We start from the raw sequence: 17,920 nt of genomic DNA, 5'->3' as shown, positions 1-17,920 counted from the left end.
GACCCACCAAGGGTGATAATAACACAGTAAAATTCGAAACTCTAAACACATTATTCAAAACCCAATTAAAGCTATTTAAGCTAAGCACAAGAGCACCAATCAGAGTCCTTAAGTTCCCAATTGATCCCTTGCGTGGGGTAAAGACCTGGCATAGGCTAAAGACATCCCTGCCCAATCAACAAGCCCCTCCCATGTGCACACAAGCAAATGAATCTGACATTAATGAAGCTGTGCTGATGTGAACAACCAAGGGTGGGTGGATGGGGGAGCGGTGAAAAAACAGGTCATTTCCCTGCATTCCAAGGGGCCAATGTGAACACACCCAGATTCTCAAAAGCTTGCCATTGGGTTGGCCTTTGCTGGCTTGCTGGCTTTTGGGGGTGCTCCAGGAGAGGCATTTGTTGCAAGAGAAGCAGGGAGATGTATAGTGATACAAGGTTGGCATGCGGAAAAGGGCAGTGGAGCCTGAGTGGTGCAAGGGGCTAAGCGCCGGTTTAGATGGCAGTTCAGCTCAGCCATGTGCCTGGACAGCTGTGGAGAAAGGCGGCATTTGCTCGGCTTAGATTCTCTCCTGCAACAATCTCTCCGAAAGGAGTTCAGAGGGGAAGGCGGGACACGGCACCAGACCGCAGGAAAACAAAGAAGCCGCAGACCTTTGACTCTGGACAAACCTGCCTGGTCCGGCCAAATGATCATGAGGATTGCTGTGCGGGTTCCTGCTTGACCTGCCTGCTGGACAAGGGACCAGGCGGACGAGTTTGCAACATCTCAGCCAGGGGGTCACCAGGGTGATGCATTTGAACCAGCTCCTTCTGGCCGGCTGGAGGTTCACCACTGAGGTGGCAGAGGGCAGGGTGTGTGTGTGTGTGCGCGCGCTGATCGTGGGTCTGGGGATCTCTGAACACCAGCTCCTGAGAATCGTAGAATCATAGAATCATAGAGTTGGAAGAGACCACAAGGGCCATCCAGTCCAACCCCCTGCCAAGCAGGAAACACCATCAAAGCATTCTTGACATATGCCTGTCAAGCCTCTGCTTAAAGACCTCCAAAGAAGGAGACTCCACCACACTCCTTGGCAGCAAATTCCACTGTCGAACAGCTCTTACTGTCAGGAAGTTCTTCCTAATGTTTAGGTGGAATCTTTCTTGAGAGTTGCAGGTGGCTGGATCATGTCCAGCTCCGGGTCGGAGGAGGGGGTGTGTGCAGTGGGGGCGGTGCGCCCCAGGTGTCACCACTGAGGGGGGGTGACAAAATGCTAGGCAGCACTCACCGTGGGGCCTGCAGTGCGCCCAAGCCACACGTCTCTCCTGGGAGCGATGTGGTGGCTTGGGCGCCCACAGGCTCCACGCTGCCCCAAATGGCCTGCCCGCTGCCGCCTCGTCACAGAGCGTCCTGCCCTGGCTCGCCCCGCCCCTGGCGCAGGCCATGTGCGCTGTCCCAGGCGCCCGATCAGCTTGCTCCACCGCCGGTCCAGCTTGCAGGATCGGCCTGATCTAGCAGGCTGGTATTCTGTTCATAGAATTGTAGTGCTGGAAGGGACCCCAAGGGTCATCTAGTCAGTGCAACCCCCAACTCAATATTCTTAACGCATATTAAAAAGAAACTCACTTCCATCCAATAAGCATGCATCAAAAGGGCGAGACGAGCCACCGTTTTGCTGCTTCCCTTCCTTCCTAGATCCCGGAAGTTTGCACTTAATTGCAAGAGCCCCAGGTGCTAAGTGGATCGATCCAGTGCAGAGCAATGGAGGGCTGGTGGTGAAAGTGGGAGTCCAACTCTGGGACCTCTTCCAGGGCAGGGGCGAGAACGTCATTTACCAGAAAGGCCAGGAGAGCTGGCAGGCCTTTGCCTCGCTCTGCCCTCGCAGTTCAAATGGTCACACATCTCGGCAAGGCTGTTTGCCTTTCTAATCCCAAGCTAAAGGTTGCATTTCAGCAGACCAGAGACTCTCTGTTTCTTCCTCAAAGCTCTCTGTGTTTTCCAGGAAGAGCCTTTGCAATGGAAAGTCAGAGTTCAACGAAGCCGTGTTTGTGTGCATCAAATATTGGATCAGCACAGATGCCTGCATTGGGGGGGGGGGGAGAGCTTTCTTTGCACCATAGATCTGGGGGGCTGTCGCAATGAGCTCCTGCACTTCAAAATCTCCGACTAAAGCATTTGAATGATCCCACAACAAAGAAAGGCCTTGGCTTGACAAGCAGCAGAAATCCTGAGGGAGGGGAAGAGCTGCCCCCTTTTCTCTCTGCGACCCCTCCTTGCAAGCCTAGAAAGAGGCTCCTGCAGGACAGGAGGAATGTCTTGACCAGCTGCTGATATCTGAGCCACCCCGAAGGACATTTTCTCTTTCAAGCCAGCGGCTGACCTTCCCTCTGTGTCTCCGCCTGTCTTCCTTCCCTCCTGCTTGTGACCTGCAGATAATCCTGGGAGGGTGGGTGGGAAAATGTGCCCTCTCCTGGACTCGGAGTGGGGCATGGAGACCCTTTTGCTGAAGACACGGTGGGGCATTCCTGGCAGCCACAAACCCTCACCCCCAACTAGGAGCATCAAAGAACCCTGCAGCAGGATCAGACCAAAGGCCATTCTGAATCGGCATCCTCCCCTCTCCGCAGTGGCCAGCCAGATGCCTCTTGGGAAGCCCGTAAGCCAGACTCAAGTCCCACGCCACGCTCCTGCTATTGCTCCACAGCAACTGCTGTTCAGCGGTAGAGTGCCCCTGACACTGGAGGTTCCGCATAGCAATCATGGCTAATAGCTGTTGAGCGACAATTCCCTCCTTTGTGAATTCGCAATCGACTGTAAGAGTGTCGGTGCTTGAGGGTTGTCGAACAAATATTTCAGCCCAACAGAAAAACCAGTAGGAGAACACTTCAATCTCCCAGGACATTCTATACAAGATCTCAAAGCAGCTGTTTTATTACAGAAAATTTTCAGGAACAGACTGGAAAGAGAAATTGCTGAATTGGAAATCATTACCAAGCTTAAAACCACGGAGCCACCTGGGATGAATAAAGACATAGGATTCTTATCTCATTATGCATGATCAAGCTTTCTTTAGCCTCAGCCCTTGTTTTTTCCCTGCAGGACCTATTGCAGTAATCAGCAGTCGTTAACAGCCATCAACAGGTTTACCACTCTTACAGCCCATCACCCATTCCCATCAACGCCACCCCCACCCTCTGAATATATATATGAAGGTCTGGTTGCTTCTGTTTCTAGTGTATCTGAAGAAGTGTGCATGCACACGAAAGCTCATACCAAAATAAAAACTTAGTTGGTCTTTAAGGTGCTACTGAAGGAATTTTTTTATTTTGCTTCAGCCCAACAGTCTTTGGTTGTTGTTGTTCGCAGCCGCCTGTCTCGAGAGACAATGGAGTGTGCTTCTGGCGGTGAAGTCAAAGCACTGGAGAATCCCAGCGCCTGCTGTGGCTGCAAAAAACGGTAACTTGTTTATGCTGCGTTAGCACCAAAGTGACTCCGTGGGGCGCAAACTGGGCAGTGGGTCTGGAGGTCCTGATAAGACCCCCCCCCCTCTCGGCCTCACGGATGGGGTCCGAAGGAATGCAAAGCAATACATTTGGCACCAGCTTGGCAGCAGGAGTTCATAGAATCATAGAATCGTAGAGTTGGAAGAGACCACAAGGGCCATCCAGTCCAACCCCCTGCCAAGCAGGAAACACCATCAAAGCATTCCTGACAGATGGCTGTCAAGCCTCTGCTTAAAGACCTCCAAAGAAGGAGACTCCACCACACTCCTTGGCAGCAAGTTCCACTGCCAAACAGCTCTTACTGTCAGGAAGTTCTTCCTAATGTTTAGGTGGAATCTTCTTTCTTGTAGTTTGAATCCATTGCTCCGTGTCCGCTTCTCTGGAGCAGCAGAAAACAACCTTTCTCCTCCACTATATGGCATCCTTTTATATATTTGAACATGGCTATCATATCACCCCTTAACCTTCTCTTCTCCAGGCTAAACATATCCAGCTCCCTAAGCCGTTCCTCATAAGGCATCGTTTCCAGGCCTTTGACCATTTTGGTTGCCCTCTTCTGGACACGTTCCAGCTTGTCAGTATTCTTCTTGAACTGTGGTGCCCAGAACTGGACACAGTACTCCAGGTGAGTTGCCGGAAGGAGGCACACAAGACGCCATCCAACCACTTTAGGGAGTCCAGATCTGTGTAGGGTTCACTCCTGAGCCTTTTCTTCTCCTGAAGATGTTCCGCAAGGCAGCAGATGCGGGTTTTTTCTTGGGGTTTACACCTGGAACCCTTTTCACAAATAAATATAGGCACAAGGTAGCAGAGGTTTAGCACCAGAGCTTTCCTTCCCTTAGTTGGGTTACTTTCCCAGGTTGGTAACCTAAAAATTATAGGTTCCGTGTGTGTGTGTGATTCTGGTTGCTCTCTGTCTTATCTGCGAGTAGCCCAGAAAGCTTCCTTTTTCTTTGCTGGAGAATGTAAACCAAGCCAACAAATAAATGGGACTCTGGACAGCCGCCCCTGAATCTGTTGCGAGCAAATAGCACTCTGCACATGCACAGCGCACTCATGCTTCCCAGGCTGAGCTCTGTCACTGAAAACAAGGTCGGAGTGTAAGAGAGAGAGGAATCCTGAGGGTTGTGTGTGTGTTTGTGTGTGTGCATACCTGCTTGCCCTCTAGGGAACTGGGGCCTGGAGAGTTGTGGGTCTCTCCTAGGAGGGTGGCTACCTCCCTTTAGTCCGAGGGTGGCCGGGTGCACTGCAGGCAGCCGGCAGGATTTAAATTTAGTGGCTGATCCGCTTGGGGGCTGGCCCTGGAGGCAGCTGCTCTGGCAAAGGTCAGACCAGCCTGTCCGGCTGCCTGGGAGGGAGGGAGGGGGAGCTTGGCTGGAGGAGGGGAGCTGCCAAGAGGACGCCTGCCTGGGACAGCGAAGGAGCCCAGGAGAGGCTGCTGTCAGGAAGAGAGCGAGTGACAGAGGAGGAGAAGGAAGAAGAGGCAGTAGGTCTGGGGGGCAGTGCCCAACAGCACCCTCTGCAGCCTGGCACAGGTAAGGCAGGGCAGAGGAGGGAGGGGGCAATGCCACGACTAACTTTCTTTGACTGCCAGCGTCAGACTTGCTCAGGACAGCAGAGATATTCTTTGGTCCACCCTTGCATTTGCCAGGGGCTGCACAACGAAATATTCAGAGGCCCATACATATTCCAAGCAAGGGGATCCCAAAGTGGGTGGTAGAGCCCCCCTGCAGGAGGGTGGGGTTATCTAGGGGGGGCAAGGGGGCAGCAGGGGGGTGGGCACAGGAGCTGTAAATTACTCTCGGCCTTTGAAAATCTGGATCATCAGTTTTCTTGAATCGATTCAACTCAATAGCCTTAACTGGATTTTGAATAAATAATGGCATTGTAGGGATGAAAGGGACCCCAAGGGGTCATCTAGTCCAACCCCCTGCAATGCAGGGGACACAGCTGAAGAACCACTGTATTCTGCTCTGGTCAGACCTCACCTGGAGTACTGTGTCCAGTTCTGGGCACCACAGTTCAAGAAGAATATTGACAAGCTGGAACGTGTCCAGAAGAGGGCAACCAAAATGGTCAAAGGCCTGGAAATGATGCCTTATGAGGAACGGCTTAGGGAGCTGGGTATGTTTAGCCTGGAGAAGAGAAGGTTAAGGGGTGATATGATAGCCATGTTCAAATATATAAAAGGATGTCATATGGAGGAGGGAGAAAGGTGGTTTTCTGCTGCTCCAGAGAAGCGAACACGGAGCAATGGATTCAAACAACAAGAAAGAAGATTCCACCTAAACATTAGGAAGAACTTCCTGACAGTAAGAGCTGTTCGGCAGTGGAATTTGCTACCAAGGAGTGTGGTGGAGTCTCCTTCTTTGGAGGTCTTTAAGCGGAGGCTTGACAGGCATATGTCAGGAATGCTTTGATGGTGTTTCCTGCTTGACAGGGGGTTGGACTGAATGGCCCTTGTGGTCTCTTCCAACTCTACAATTCTATGATTCAACCCCAGACAGCTGGCCATTCGCCTCTGTATAAAAGATGCAGGAGTGCCCACAACTTTCCCAGGTTCCACTGTTGGACAGCTCTTGCCGTTTGAAATTTCTTCCTGATGTTCAGTCGGAATCTCCTTCCCGGAAATTGGAATGCATTGAATCGGGCCCTCCCCTCCAGAGCAGGAGAAAACAAGCAGTGCGCAATTCATTGTTCCTGCTTTGAACCTTCCTCTGTCGTTATTTGCCTTAGTGGGTCGTGCTGCAAATCACTCTTCTGAACAATTCTTTTTATAGGATAGGAGGCACCAGAGATGCGTTGATGGAACCGAGGGGGTGGGGCCCTGAAAAAGTTTGGGAGCCGCTGGTTCTAGCCATCCGGGGGCAGCAGCCAGAGCCAGGGGGCACCCTGGCCATCTTCTGTGGCTTTCCAGGAGTCCTTGAGCAAAAGACACCTTCAGAAATGCCATCGCTTCCTGCAGTGGTGTCCAAACTTTTTTCAAAGAGGGCCAGATTTGATGAAGTGAAGGGCCGTGAGGGCCGACCAAAGTTGTTAACCTTTTTTTAGGATTGAAGTTGTTGAGGTTTTTTTTTTTGGATTTTACCCCAGGAAATAAACTGCCACAGGGGCCAGATTAAACCGACCGGCGGGCCGGATTAAGCCCCTGAAACGGACTTTGGACATGCCTGCCAGGACTGTGCCCGTAGCCCCTTCCTGCGAGGGGCTCTGTGCTAGCCAGGTGGGGTGCCTGGAGATCTTGGGGGTCTCCTGTGCTCCCAGCCCATGGGGCTGTGTGGCCCTGCCCAGGTGTGGCCTTTTGGGTTTCTCTGGAGGTGAGAGGCGCCTGCCTTTCAAGGAGAACAGAGCTGCGCTGCTCTCCTGTGGAGGTGGAGAGGCATTTTATTTTATGCATTAAATTTGTAGCCACCCGTTTTGGCTCATTCCCTGGGCTGGGACTGGAGAAGGCTGCCCAGGGCAACATTTCTCCGCTAGAGGCCAAAGAGAAAATCCCTTGCCATTGTTGTATGGCTGCTCTATGCCCACCCATTTCCACTGGGTGGCAGGGGGAGAGAGAAGAAAAACGGCGAGTAGCTGCCTTGAGGTCCTTGGAGGAAAGTGAGAATATATATATATATATATATTAAAAGACATTTTATTAAATTTTCCAATTAAACACATTTAAACAATAACAAAACCACCACCAACAAACACAACATCACATAAACATAATAAACACACAAATTTTTTTTTTTCTAAACATCTTCTCAATTGTTACAATTTCTTAGCTCTGCCGAGCTTTGACTTCCCTCCCTCCCCCCAGTCGGTTTTTTGGTCCATTCCTGTCTTACAGTTTCTTTATTCCATCTACAGTATCTAAAGTCAATTCGTAGGATTTATTTCAGTCCTGCGTCTTTAAACTTCTACAGTTCTTTTCCGTATACAGTAGTCCACAAATTTACTCCAATCCTTCTGGAACTTTGACTCTCCCTGGTTTCGGATCCTGCTAGTCAGTCTTGCTAATTCCGCATAATCCATAATTTTTGTCTTCCACTCTTCAATTTTTGGGCTAATAAAGTCCTAGCCGCGGTTGTCGCATACATAAATAATACTTGATCTTCTCTCACAATCTCTTGTCCTATAAGTCCTAATAGAAAAGCTTCAGGTTTTTTTGGAAAAGTGTATTTAAGAATCTTTTTCAATTCATTATATATCATTTCCCAAAATCTTTTAATTTTTTTGCACGCCCACCACATATGATAAAAATCACCAGAGGAAAGTGAGAATATAAATGTAGGAGAATAATAGAATCGTAGAATTGTAGAGTTGGGAGGGATCCCAGGAGTCATCTAGTCCAACCCCCTGCATTGCAGGAATAGAATAAAATCAAATACTGCATGGAGCAGTCCTATTGCAAAATGAATGGTGAATTCTCCAACTGCAGGACTGGGTACAGGATGAGACTCAGGCACACCCAGCCAGCTCTGAGGGAGTGGGGTTGCCAAGACCCACCTGGCTCGGCTCTGCCCTTGATCCTGCTTTGCCCCATCTGGTGGGATGCCCCCGATAGCTCAGCTAGCTAGAGCTTGGTCCTGATAACGCCAAGGTTGCAGGTTCAATCCCTGAATGGGGCAGCTGAATACTCCTGCATTGCAGGGGGTTGGTCTGGATGACCCTCGAGGTCCCTTCCAACTCTACAATTCGTATCTTTTGTGGATGAGGCATAAATGACCCACATAAAAGTAAAATGCGGGCATGGAGGTTCTGGGTGCTGCTTGTGTTTTGCGACCTGGATGTTGCTGGTAAAGGAGAAGGGGGTGGGCAGTAATCTGCCTGCAAGAGGCCATTGATCTCGTTGGGTGCAGTCAAATTAATTATCCGTATTATTCTTAATTTGTTTGTTTGTTTGTTTGTTTGTTTGTTTGTTTATTACCCGCCCTTCACCCCAAGGTCCCCCGGCGGGTCAGCGCATTAAAACCAATTTAAAACAAGGGCATTAATTAAATGAGTCCGCTAATCACCTTCGTTGCTCAAGAGAGAGACACAGGCACCCAGTGAGGACGCTTGCCTTATAACGCCTCGTTCCATGCCTCTAGGGACATATGGTACCTGAAAAGAAACTGGGTGAAATGGCAATAATTTAAGCCTCCTGTCTCTGTTTACTGGTTGATTGTTCTCAGATGAGTAAATTACTCTGCAATTAGGTGAGCACTCTCTGTGCAGTTCCCAGATTTTTTTGGCCACCTCCCCAAAAGCATCCCTGACAGATGTCCATCCAACCTCTGCTTAAAAACCTCCCGGGAAGGAGAGTCTGAATCTGAAGGAGACTGTTCCACTCTCAAACAGCTCTTACAGTCAGAAAGCTTTTCCAAATGTTTAGTCGGAATCTCCTTTCCTTTGACTTGAAGCCATGGGTTCGAGTCCTACCGTTCGGAGCAGGAGAAAACAAGCTTGCTCCATCTTCCCTGTGACAGCTGTTCATATATTTGAAGATGGCTCTCATTATCTCCTCCCAGTCCCTGTGGTCTCCATAGCAATCAATTGCACAGTCATTCAATGTTTAGCCTGGAGTATGTTTAGCCTGGAGAAGAGAAGGTTAAGGGGTGATATGATAGCCATGTTCAAATATATAAAAGGATGTCATATAGAGGAGGGAGAAAGGTTGTTTTCTGCTGCTCCAGAGAAGCGGACACGGAGCAATGGATTCAAGCTACAAGAAAGAAGATTCCACCTAAACATTAGCAAGAACCTCCTGACAGTAAGAGCTGTTCGACAGTGGAATTTGCTGCCAAGAAGTGTGGTGGAGTCTCCTTCTTTGGAGGTCTTTAAGCAGAGGCTTGACAGCCATCTGTCAAGAATGCTTTGATGGTGTTTCCTGCTCAGCAGGGGGTTGGACTGGATGGCCCTCGTGGTCTCTTCCAACTCTATGATTCTATGATTCAATATCCAACTAAAACTATTTCCTTTAATTAATTCAATTAAATCAGTGAAGTTGCTCCGGGACCCCATATTTCCACGGTCTGATGGTTATTCGCACCTCCTGCCGCCCCCTCAACTCTTAGCACCCCCAAGTAACTCCATCACAGCCCCCAAGGGGACATTACTGCTCACCTTGAGAACTCCCGAGGGAAGGGAACAGTGGAACTGGCGCCAAATGCTGATGACCTGGGCGAGTCAGCGAGGGGTCACTGGCCAACCAGGAAGACTTCTAGATGGCTCAACAGGTAACTCTGAATATGGGGCCTTCCTAAAAACTAGTTACAGGTAGGTAGCCGTGTTGGTCTGACGTAGTCAAAACAAAATAAAAAAAATCCTTCCAGTAGCACCTTGTTGTTGTTGTTTAGTTGTTTAGTCGTGTCCGACTCTTCGTGACCCCATGGACCATAGCACCCCAGGCACTCCTGTCTTGCACTGCCTCCCGCAGTTTCATCAAACTCATGTTCGTAGCTTCGAGAACACTGTCCAACCATCTCGTCCTCTGTCGACCCCTTCTCCTTGTGCCCTCCATCTTTCCCAACATCAGGGTCTTTTCCAAGGATTCTTCTCTTCTCATGAGGTGGCCAAAGTATTGGAGCCTCAGCTTCACGATCTGTCCTTCCAGGGAGCACTCAGGGCTGATTTCCTTAAGAATGGATAGGTTTGATCTTCTTGCAGTCCATGGGACTCTCAAGAGTCTCCTCCAGCACCATAATTCAAAAGCATCAATTCTTCAGCGATCAGCCTTCTTGATGGTCCAGCTCTCACACACATAGCTCATAGGTATGAGCTATTGTGCATGCACACGAAAGCTCATACCTATGACAAACCTATGACAAACTTAGTTGGTCTCTAAGGTGCTACTGGAAGGATTCCCCCCCCCCTAAAAACTGTCTCAGTAAATTACCTTAACTATATTTACATATAGGGTCACGAAGAGTCGGACACGACTAAACAACAACAACAATATTTACATGAGTCAGTCACCCCTCCCTTTCTTTCTCCCTCTCTCGCTCACGTACCCCCTACAATTCCATTTCCACCCACTGTTCATCGAATCCCAGAACTGTAGAGTTGAAAGGGAACCCCCCCAAAGGACATCTAGTCCAGCCCTCTGCAATGCAAAATAATTTAAAAGGTCATTTGGAGGGCCGGCAGAAATTCCGCTGCAGAAGCTCTTCCCAGCATTCGCAAGGGGCAAGCTGCACCCGTTGTAATTCTGCCTGGTTGAGGCACACGGCAGCAGGAAAAAGGGCAGCAACCTCAGTTGCTTTTCTCTGGAGTTTGGACGGGGAGGAATGGAGCAAAGTGTAGGGAAGGCAGGTGATGGGGTGGGGGTGGGGGTGGGGTCAACAAACGCTTGCTGCATCAGCTGTTGCCCCAGGTGCCCTGATTTGTCTGCTGCAGGATCCTCCCTCCAGGTGATAGAGCCTTAGGACTTGAAATATACTCGGAGTCGAGAGTGAATTTCATGCTCTTTATTCAGCTCATAGTCATCAAGGAGGAGGAGAGAAGAATGCCCTTTCCCCAAAACCATCTGCTTATATACATTATTTACACAATGGGCTTTGCCTGATTGGCTACTTCAGGGTTACACCTGTGGGTCAATCAGTTTGTGGATTGACTTCTGCCAGCAGCCTGATTGGCTGCTCCTGCAGGTCAATCAGGTTGCGGATTCACTTCCACCTGGAGTTGGATTGGGTGGCTCCTGCGGACCAATCAGACTGCTGATTCTGGATCCTATTGTTCTATGATTCAGCTTAGTACATAACAGGACTGTAGACTGGAAGAGATCCCAAGGGCAGTCTTAGCCTTAAAAACGAAACACCTGCTTCTCGAGGTACAGGCACAGTGTCGCTAAACGCCTTCCTGTCTAGCACAGTTGGGTAGAGCGTGGTGCTGATAATGCCAAGGTTGCAGGTTTGATCCCCGTCTGGGACAGCTGCATCTTCCTGCATGATCCACAGCCCCCCCCAACTCTACAGTTCTACGATTCTGTGATTCCCTAATGCCTGACAGCCAGGTGGTTTTGGGGTGTTTCAGAAGCAAGAGGGACTCTGACAGGCGTCCGTCACCTGGTGTCATTATGAAGTCAGAGGATGGACAACTGGGCTGCCCCACCCACCTGCCCAAGCTGGCTTGTGGGGTTGGGAAGAGAAGGATGTGGCCCCAGCGGGTCAAAGAAAGGATCCCCTCCTTGCTCCAAATGCTCACGTTTTCCCAGCAGTTTGTGGGGTCCAGAGAGTACTGTACAGGTTTTCCCCCTTCCCCAGTAAACGTAGCCCCTGGGATAAGGGAGCTATCCCAGAATAGCAGCGACTGAGCCAGCGGCTGCTCAGCCAAGGACCTTTCCCCCTCACCAGGATGGCCTTATCTCTGTTTGCTCAGCCAAGGAGAGGCCGTGCCAGGGCATGCCGTGTTTCTCTGACGCTGGTGCCCTGGCACTTAAAAAAAACCCAACGCCTCCTTGCAAACAGAACCTCCTTGCAACAACCTTCCCATTTCTGAGAGCAAGCAGGTCTCCCCGTAGGAGCAGGCAAGAAGGGGAGCCTGTGGATCACAGAGCAGGCCTCCAGGAAGTGTCTTTCTCACAGTTGTCAATCAGCAGGCTCTGATGGTGTGCTTATGATCCTGCACAGAGCATGCAGCTGTCGTGACTAGCAGCCCTTGAGAGAGCCTTTTAAAAAAGTTCTTATTTCCTTGGATACACATTTTAAGTCTATTTAATTAGTATATTGATGGTTAAATTCCACTCTGATCATTTCTATCATTTTTGTAAAGAACTATGCAGAAATTCTGGTTTTAGTATGCTGGCTGTTTGGCTGTTGTCAGGGGTTATTGCAACTACTCCAGAGTAACGACCTTCCACATGCTTGTCTTTTAACAGTCTTTATTGGTGCACTCTATTTACAGTGTAACGAGGTGTGGGAAACATGTCTGCTCATTCCGATCCAGAATCCGGCACTGCCCCTTTGCACGATTTCGAGCAACATAATAGCCTCGGGACAGTGAATCTCCTCCCCTTTCTCCTCCTCCGTAAATCCGGTGCCGGGAGAAAGGGTCTACGCTCCTTCCTTTCCCTTTCCCCCCTTTCCGCCCCTCTCTCTTCCCGCCTGTGGAGCAGGGGCTCTCCCATGCTACCAGAGACCTGGCACTCTCTCTCTGCTTCCTGACTAGCCCCTTCAGGCCCCTTCTATCGCTGCTTGGGGAGGAGCTGCTCCTGATAAGAGGGGGAGGTTCCCTATACTCTCTTCCCCTTATAGTTCCCCTTAAAAAAAAATCATTCATTCATTCATTCAGAGCATGCAATTGTCATGACTAGGAGCCGTTTTAAAAAAAAGCTATCCAAGTTGGTGATCTATCCAGATGTGATCTAACCATAGCTGCCAAGTTCTGGCCTGAGAAATAAGGGACTGGTCCGGAAGTAGCGCTGCCACCATTTTGGAACTGGGCGGAGCATGCTCAGAAGCTACTTTTGATGCTGCTCTGCCCTGTTCCAAAATGGCCGCCGCACCAGAAGTCGCGCTGCAGCCATTTTGGAACTGGGCAAAGCAGCACCAAAAGTCGCTTCTGAGCATGCTCCGCCCAGTTCCAAAATGACCGCCGCGCCAGAATAAACTGGGAAAAAAACAAAACAATCCGTTTTCCCCCAGCTGGGAACAGCTGGAAAAACGGGGGTTTCCCAGGGAATACGGGAGACTTGGCAGCTATGGATCTAACCTCTGTGTAAGCTTTGCGCAAGCAAACCAGGAATTATTATAAGGTTGTCTTGAGAGTTCTCTGAAAGAGATCTGTTCCCCAGAACACCATCTGCGAAGCCTGGTCCAGGATGCTAGACCTGCCCCTCAAGCTCAGACTGGGTGGATTTAGCCTGGCACCGGGGACCTGTAACACAAGTAGAAAAATGGATGAATTTACCACACCATTTCCCCCTTCGCACCTATTGCTGCCAAGTACAGTCCATAGCTTCCTCTGGCTAGACCTTTTCCAGTTATCTGCACCACCCCCTGATGACTGCAGGCTGGACAGTGGTTGCAACATTTCCACAAGTCCCGTTGAGAAGCCCATGGACAGGCTTTTGTGCTTCTCTGGGTGTGGCTCCCACAGCTTCTTATCTTCAGCTTCTAGCCAGAAAAGCACTTCCGGCTGATTTGGTGCACTCCTCAGCCTGCATTTCTGACACCGTGTGATAATTCTAGGTCTGCAGATAGACCAGAGGAAGGAGGGATGGCTTCAAACAACTTCCTTTCTTAGGCCAACTTCTGCAACAGCCTCTGGAGCCTGACGGGAACTTCATAGAAAGCCCTCAAATCACCTGCTTCTTAATACTAAGGGAATGTCTCAAAGTTACTTGAAGGATTGCCTCTGGGAATCTGCCCACCCTCTCAGATCAGCTGCAGAGACCCTCTTGAGACCCTGCCTCACAGTTCTCCTGAGGTTCAGCTGGAGGCAGCAAGGGACTCGAGACACTTCAGGTGTGGAACTCCCCGCCTCAAGAGGTTAGCTTTCCTTTCCTCTTTCTTTGGCTGTCATTGGCCACGGAAAACTTTCCTTTACAAGCAAGCTTTTCATTCTGTTGTGGATTCCTGCGTCTGCTTTTTCTCCGCACAGCCGTCTAAGTCCCCTTGCCCTCCAGGCTTTTCCCCAAATTATTGGAGACTATGCCTGCAGGAAGTGAACTTCTCCCCACCCTCTTCTTGCCTCTTCCGGTCCTGGGAGACCAGCGGGGAGGGGAGTTGTTGCAGTGGGGGGGGGGAGACACCCATGCCTCTTCTCCAACAGACTCATTTCTGCCTCCTGGCCTCTCTCTCCTCCTGCTTCCACTTCTGCCTCCGAGTCTGGACTTCTCTCTGTCACAAACTCTCCCTGCTCACTAAGCCCTGTTACCCCTTCAGCTTCTGATGTGGGAATTTTCAGGGTGGCAGGAGAAGATACCTATATTGTTTATTAGTATCCTTCCAAACTTGCGCTAGCAAGTTCCTTTCCTTAGCAGAGTTTACATTCCCCTTTTTACATGCACAGCAGAAATAATAATAATAATAATAATAATAATAATAATAATAATAATAATAATAATAATAATTTATTTATACCCCGCCCATCTGGCCGGGTTCCCCCAGCCACTCTGGTTGCAAACTCCTGTGAGTTTCTTAAGAAAATACGCCATTCAATCTGGCTTGCCCAGATTGAAATGTGTTCTAATATTTTCCTGGTAAGACCCTTTGAATCCCTCCTAAAAGAATAAAGACACCACAGTCTTATTCATAAGTAACAAAAAGAAAGTTTACTCGCGATCAGGCAGAGCACAGTGTGATCCCTGCAGGCAGGCTCAAGGCTTAAGGTTTCAAACATAGACAAACAGGTTTACCCCATATGTGGGTTGACCTAATGATGTTTTTCAGTGTATCTGATGAAGTGTGTATGCACATGAAAGCTCATACCAAAATTAAAACTTAGTTGGTCTTTAAGGTCATTTTCTAATGACTGCAGTTAGCAGTCTAGCAGTTCACAGGAAGAAAGGAAGATGGAAAAGGAGGGAGGGAGTGCTGCGTGACTCATCCTTTTGTTCCCTGGCCAGGTAAGGCCATGCCCACCTCTGGTCACATGCAAAAGGAAGGATGCTCCAGCCAGGAGGAACAGGACGTTTCGACTGGCTGGACCAAACATCCCCTTGCATGTCTTCTCCAGCATTACAGTGAAGGTTGTACTTGACTGCCTCTCATGAGAGAGCCAGTGTGGTGTAGTGGTTAAGAGCGGTAGACTCGTAATCTGGGGAGCCGGGTTCGTGTCTCCGCTCCTCCACATGCAGCTGCTGGGTGACCTTGGGCTAGTCACACTTCTCTGAAGTCTCTCAGCCCCACACACCTCACAGAGTGTTTGTTGTGGGAGAGGAAGGGAAAGGAGATTCCTTCGGGTAGTGATAAAGCGGGATATCAAATCCAAACTCTTCTTCATGGATCACACCCCACACCGCACACCTCCTCCTCCCCATCTCCTCCCTCTTCTCCCTCATTGACACCCCCCACCACCACTCCCCAGGCTTTGAGCTTTCTTCCCTTGGGGGCTCCCCAGCCGGTGCCTCCCACTATTCCTCTCTGTGTCCAACCAGCCCATGACAATGGGCCATATTCCTGATCCATCAGGACTCTTCCTATGGTCTTAGGAAAGCAGAGTAGAATTTTCATGAATTGGTAAAGAAAAGCTGCAGGCGCTGTCCCATCAGAATGGAGGCCCTAAGAGGAGGCATGGGGTCTTTGCCTTCCTGGCCGCCTCTTGCCATTTGCACTGACCCTGAGAAGTCTCACGATGTTCTGTTCCAGAAGGTTCTGCTCTGTCCCTCACAAGGCAAAAGAACCCCCTGGAGCCACTGACACCCAAGTTCAGGCACTGGCGAGGGAAGGATGGGGCCCACCTGAGCATGGAGCAATGGCAGGTGAGGGGAAGGGCCTGAAATTCCCAGATAGTAGTAGTAGTAGTAGTAGTAATACTAATAATATTTTATATTATTTATACCCCACCCATCTGGCTGGGTTTCCCGAGCCACTCTGGGCAGCTCCCAACATAATAATAATAATAATAATAATAATAATAATAATAATAATAATTTTTATTATTTATACCCCACCCATCTGGCTGGGTTTCCCCAGCCACTCTGGGCAGCTCCCAACATAATAATAATAATAATAATAATAATAATAATAATAATAATATACAGGGCTGTCTTCAAAAAGTCAGATACAGGTAGTTGTTTATTTCCTTGATGGGAGAGCATTCCACAGGGTGGGTGCCACCACCGAGAAGGCCCTCTGCCTGGTTCTGGCAGGCGCTGGCAGGCGCCCACTCCAGTCGGCAATTGTGCTGCAGCATTCTGCACTCACTGCAGCTTCCGGATCCAGCCCCAGGGAAGCCCAACATAGAGTGCATTGCAGTAATCCAGTCTTGATGTATCCAATGCATGTAGTGCTGGATCCAGACACACCCCCAGACTGTGAACCTGCTCCTTGCTGGGGAGAGCAACCCCATCCTGGGCAGGCAGAATCAGTTTCTTGGACCTGGGAGCTACTCGTCCTCAAATCCTCCGTCTTGCCAGGATTCAAGTTCAGCTCGTTTGCCCTCATCTGTTTTGAATCATAGAATCATAGAATCATAGAGTTGGAAGAGACCACAAGGGCCATCCAGTCCAACCCCCTGCCAAGCAGGAAACACCATCAAAGCATTCTTGACATATGCCTGTCAAGCCTCTGCTTAAAGACCTCCAAAGAAGGAGACTCCACCACACTCCTTGGTAGCAAATTCCACTGCCCAACAGCTCTTACTGTCAGGAAGTTCTTCCTAATGTTTAGGTGGAATCTTCTTTCTTGTAGTTTGAATCCATTGCTCCGTGTCCGCTTCTCTGGAGCAGCAGAAAACAACCTTTCTCCCTCCTCTATATGACATCCTTTGATATATTTGAACATGGCTATCATATCACCCCTTAACCTTCTCTTCTCCAGGCTAAACATACCCAGCTCCCTAAGCCGTTCCTGATAAGGCATCGTTTCCAGGCCTTTGACCATTTTGGTTGCCCTCCTCTGGACACGTTCCAGCTTGTCAGTATCCTTCTTGAACTGTGGTGCCCAGAACTGGCCACAGTACTCCAGGTGAGGTCTGACCAGAGCGAAATACAGTGGTACTATTACTTGCCTTGATCTAGATGCTATACTCCTATTGACATTTCACGCAGGCAAGAACCCAGGGGTTGCACAACCTCTCCTGATTCAGATGTTCTGGAGAAACAGGGCAGAGTGCCATCAGCCTCCAAACCCCAAAAGACCATTCTTTTCCCAACAGCTTCATTTGTGGCGATCTGTCGTGGAACAACAACCCCCTTGAAGAAGATAACAGTGCTTACCCAGATCTCATTGCCCTTCCCCCATAACAGTTCAGGCTTCAGGGCACCAGAAATGTAGCTTCATCACTGGGCACAGGGATGCCACCAGAAACCAGATCCTCCAACACTCGGAGGATCCAAATCAGGGTGCTCGGTTTTTTGGTCAGCGGCTCTGGCACAAGCCAGCCATCTCCTGCCAGAATGCCTGACCATAAAATGAGCGCCTTTTGCTCGGGTGCCAGGTGAGTTCCTCTAGAGTGGCCTCTTCCCGCTTGGAGAAATCAGGATTTGCTGGGACACCGGCAGAAAGCATGATTGATAAATCGTTTCCCTGACTGCTACGGGAGAAAGGAGGGCAGTTGACTGGTAGGCAGAAACTAGGGGAATAGGAAACGGCTTATAACAAGGTTGCCTCCAGGCTGCCAGTATTTTGCAGGAGGAATTCAAGTGCAGGCCAGACCTTGACATTTGTCCATTTAAAACGCGTTCAAGTTCTTTTGCTGTAGCACAAACAAAGTCCCAATACCAGCAAAGCACCAGACTTTGTGGGCCACCCCGTACGACCCATTTACTGAGCATTCATCCTGATTCGCTTGCCCAAAGCTTA

General features: G+C 49.6%; 1 protein-coding gene across 1 annotated transcript in view; it reads left to right on the top strand.

Annotated features, from left to right (window-relative positions):
- Nucleotides 1-4,883: 4,883 nt before the first annotated feature.
- GPT (glutamic--pyruvic transaminase) overlaps nt 4,884-17,920 on the top strand; it is a 33,122-nt gene continuing 20,085 nt past the window's right edge. The window contains exon 1 of the mRNA XM_060278210.1: nt 4,884-5,020. The gene's annotated coding sequence lies outside the window, so the exon portion shown is untranslated. The remainder of the gene's footprint in view (nt 5,021-17,920) is intronic.

The sequence above is a fragment of the Zootoca vivipara genome, chromosome 8 (assembly GCF_963506605.1).
Source record: "Zootoca vivipara chromosome 8, rZooViv1.1, whole genome shotgun sequence".
Lineage (NCBI taxonomy): Eukaryota > Metazoa > Chordata > Lepidosauria > Squamata > Lacertidae > Zootoca > Zootoca vivipara.
The sequence above is the reverse complement of the archived record's forward strand: the minus strand, read 5'-3'. Positions and strand labels throughout refer to the sequence as shown.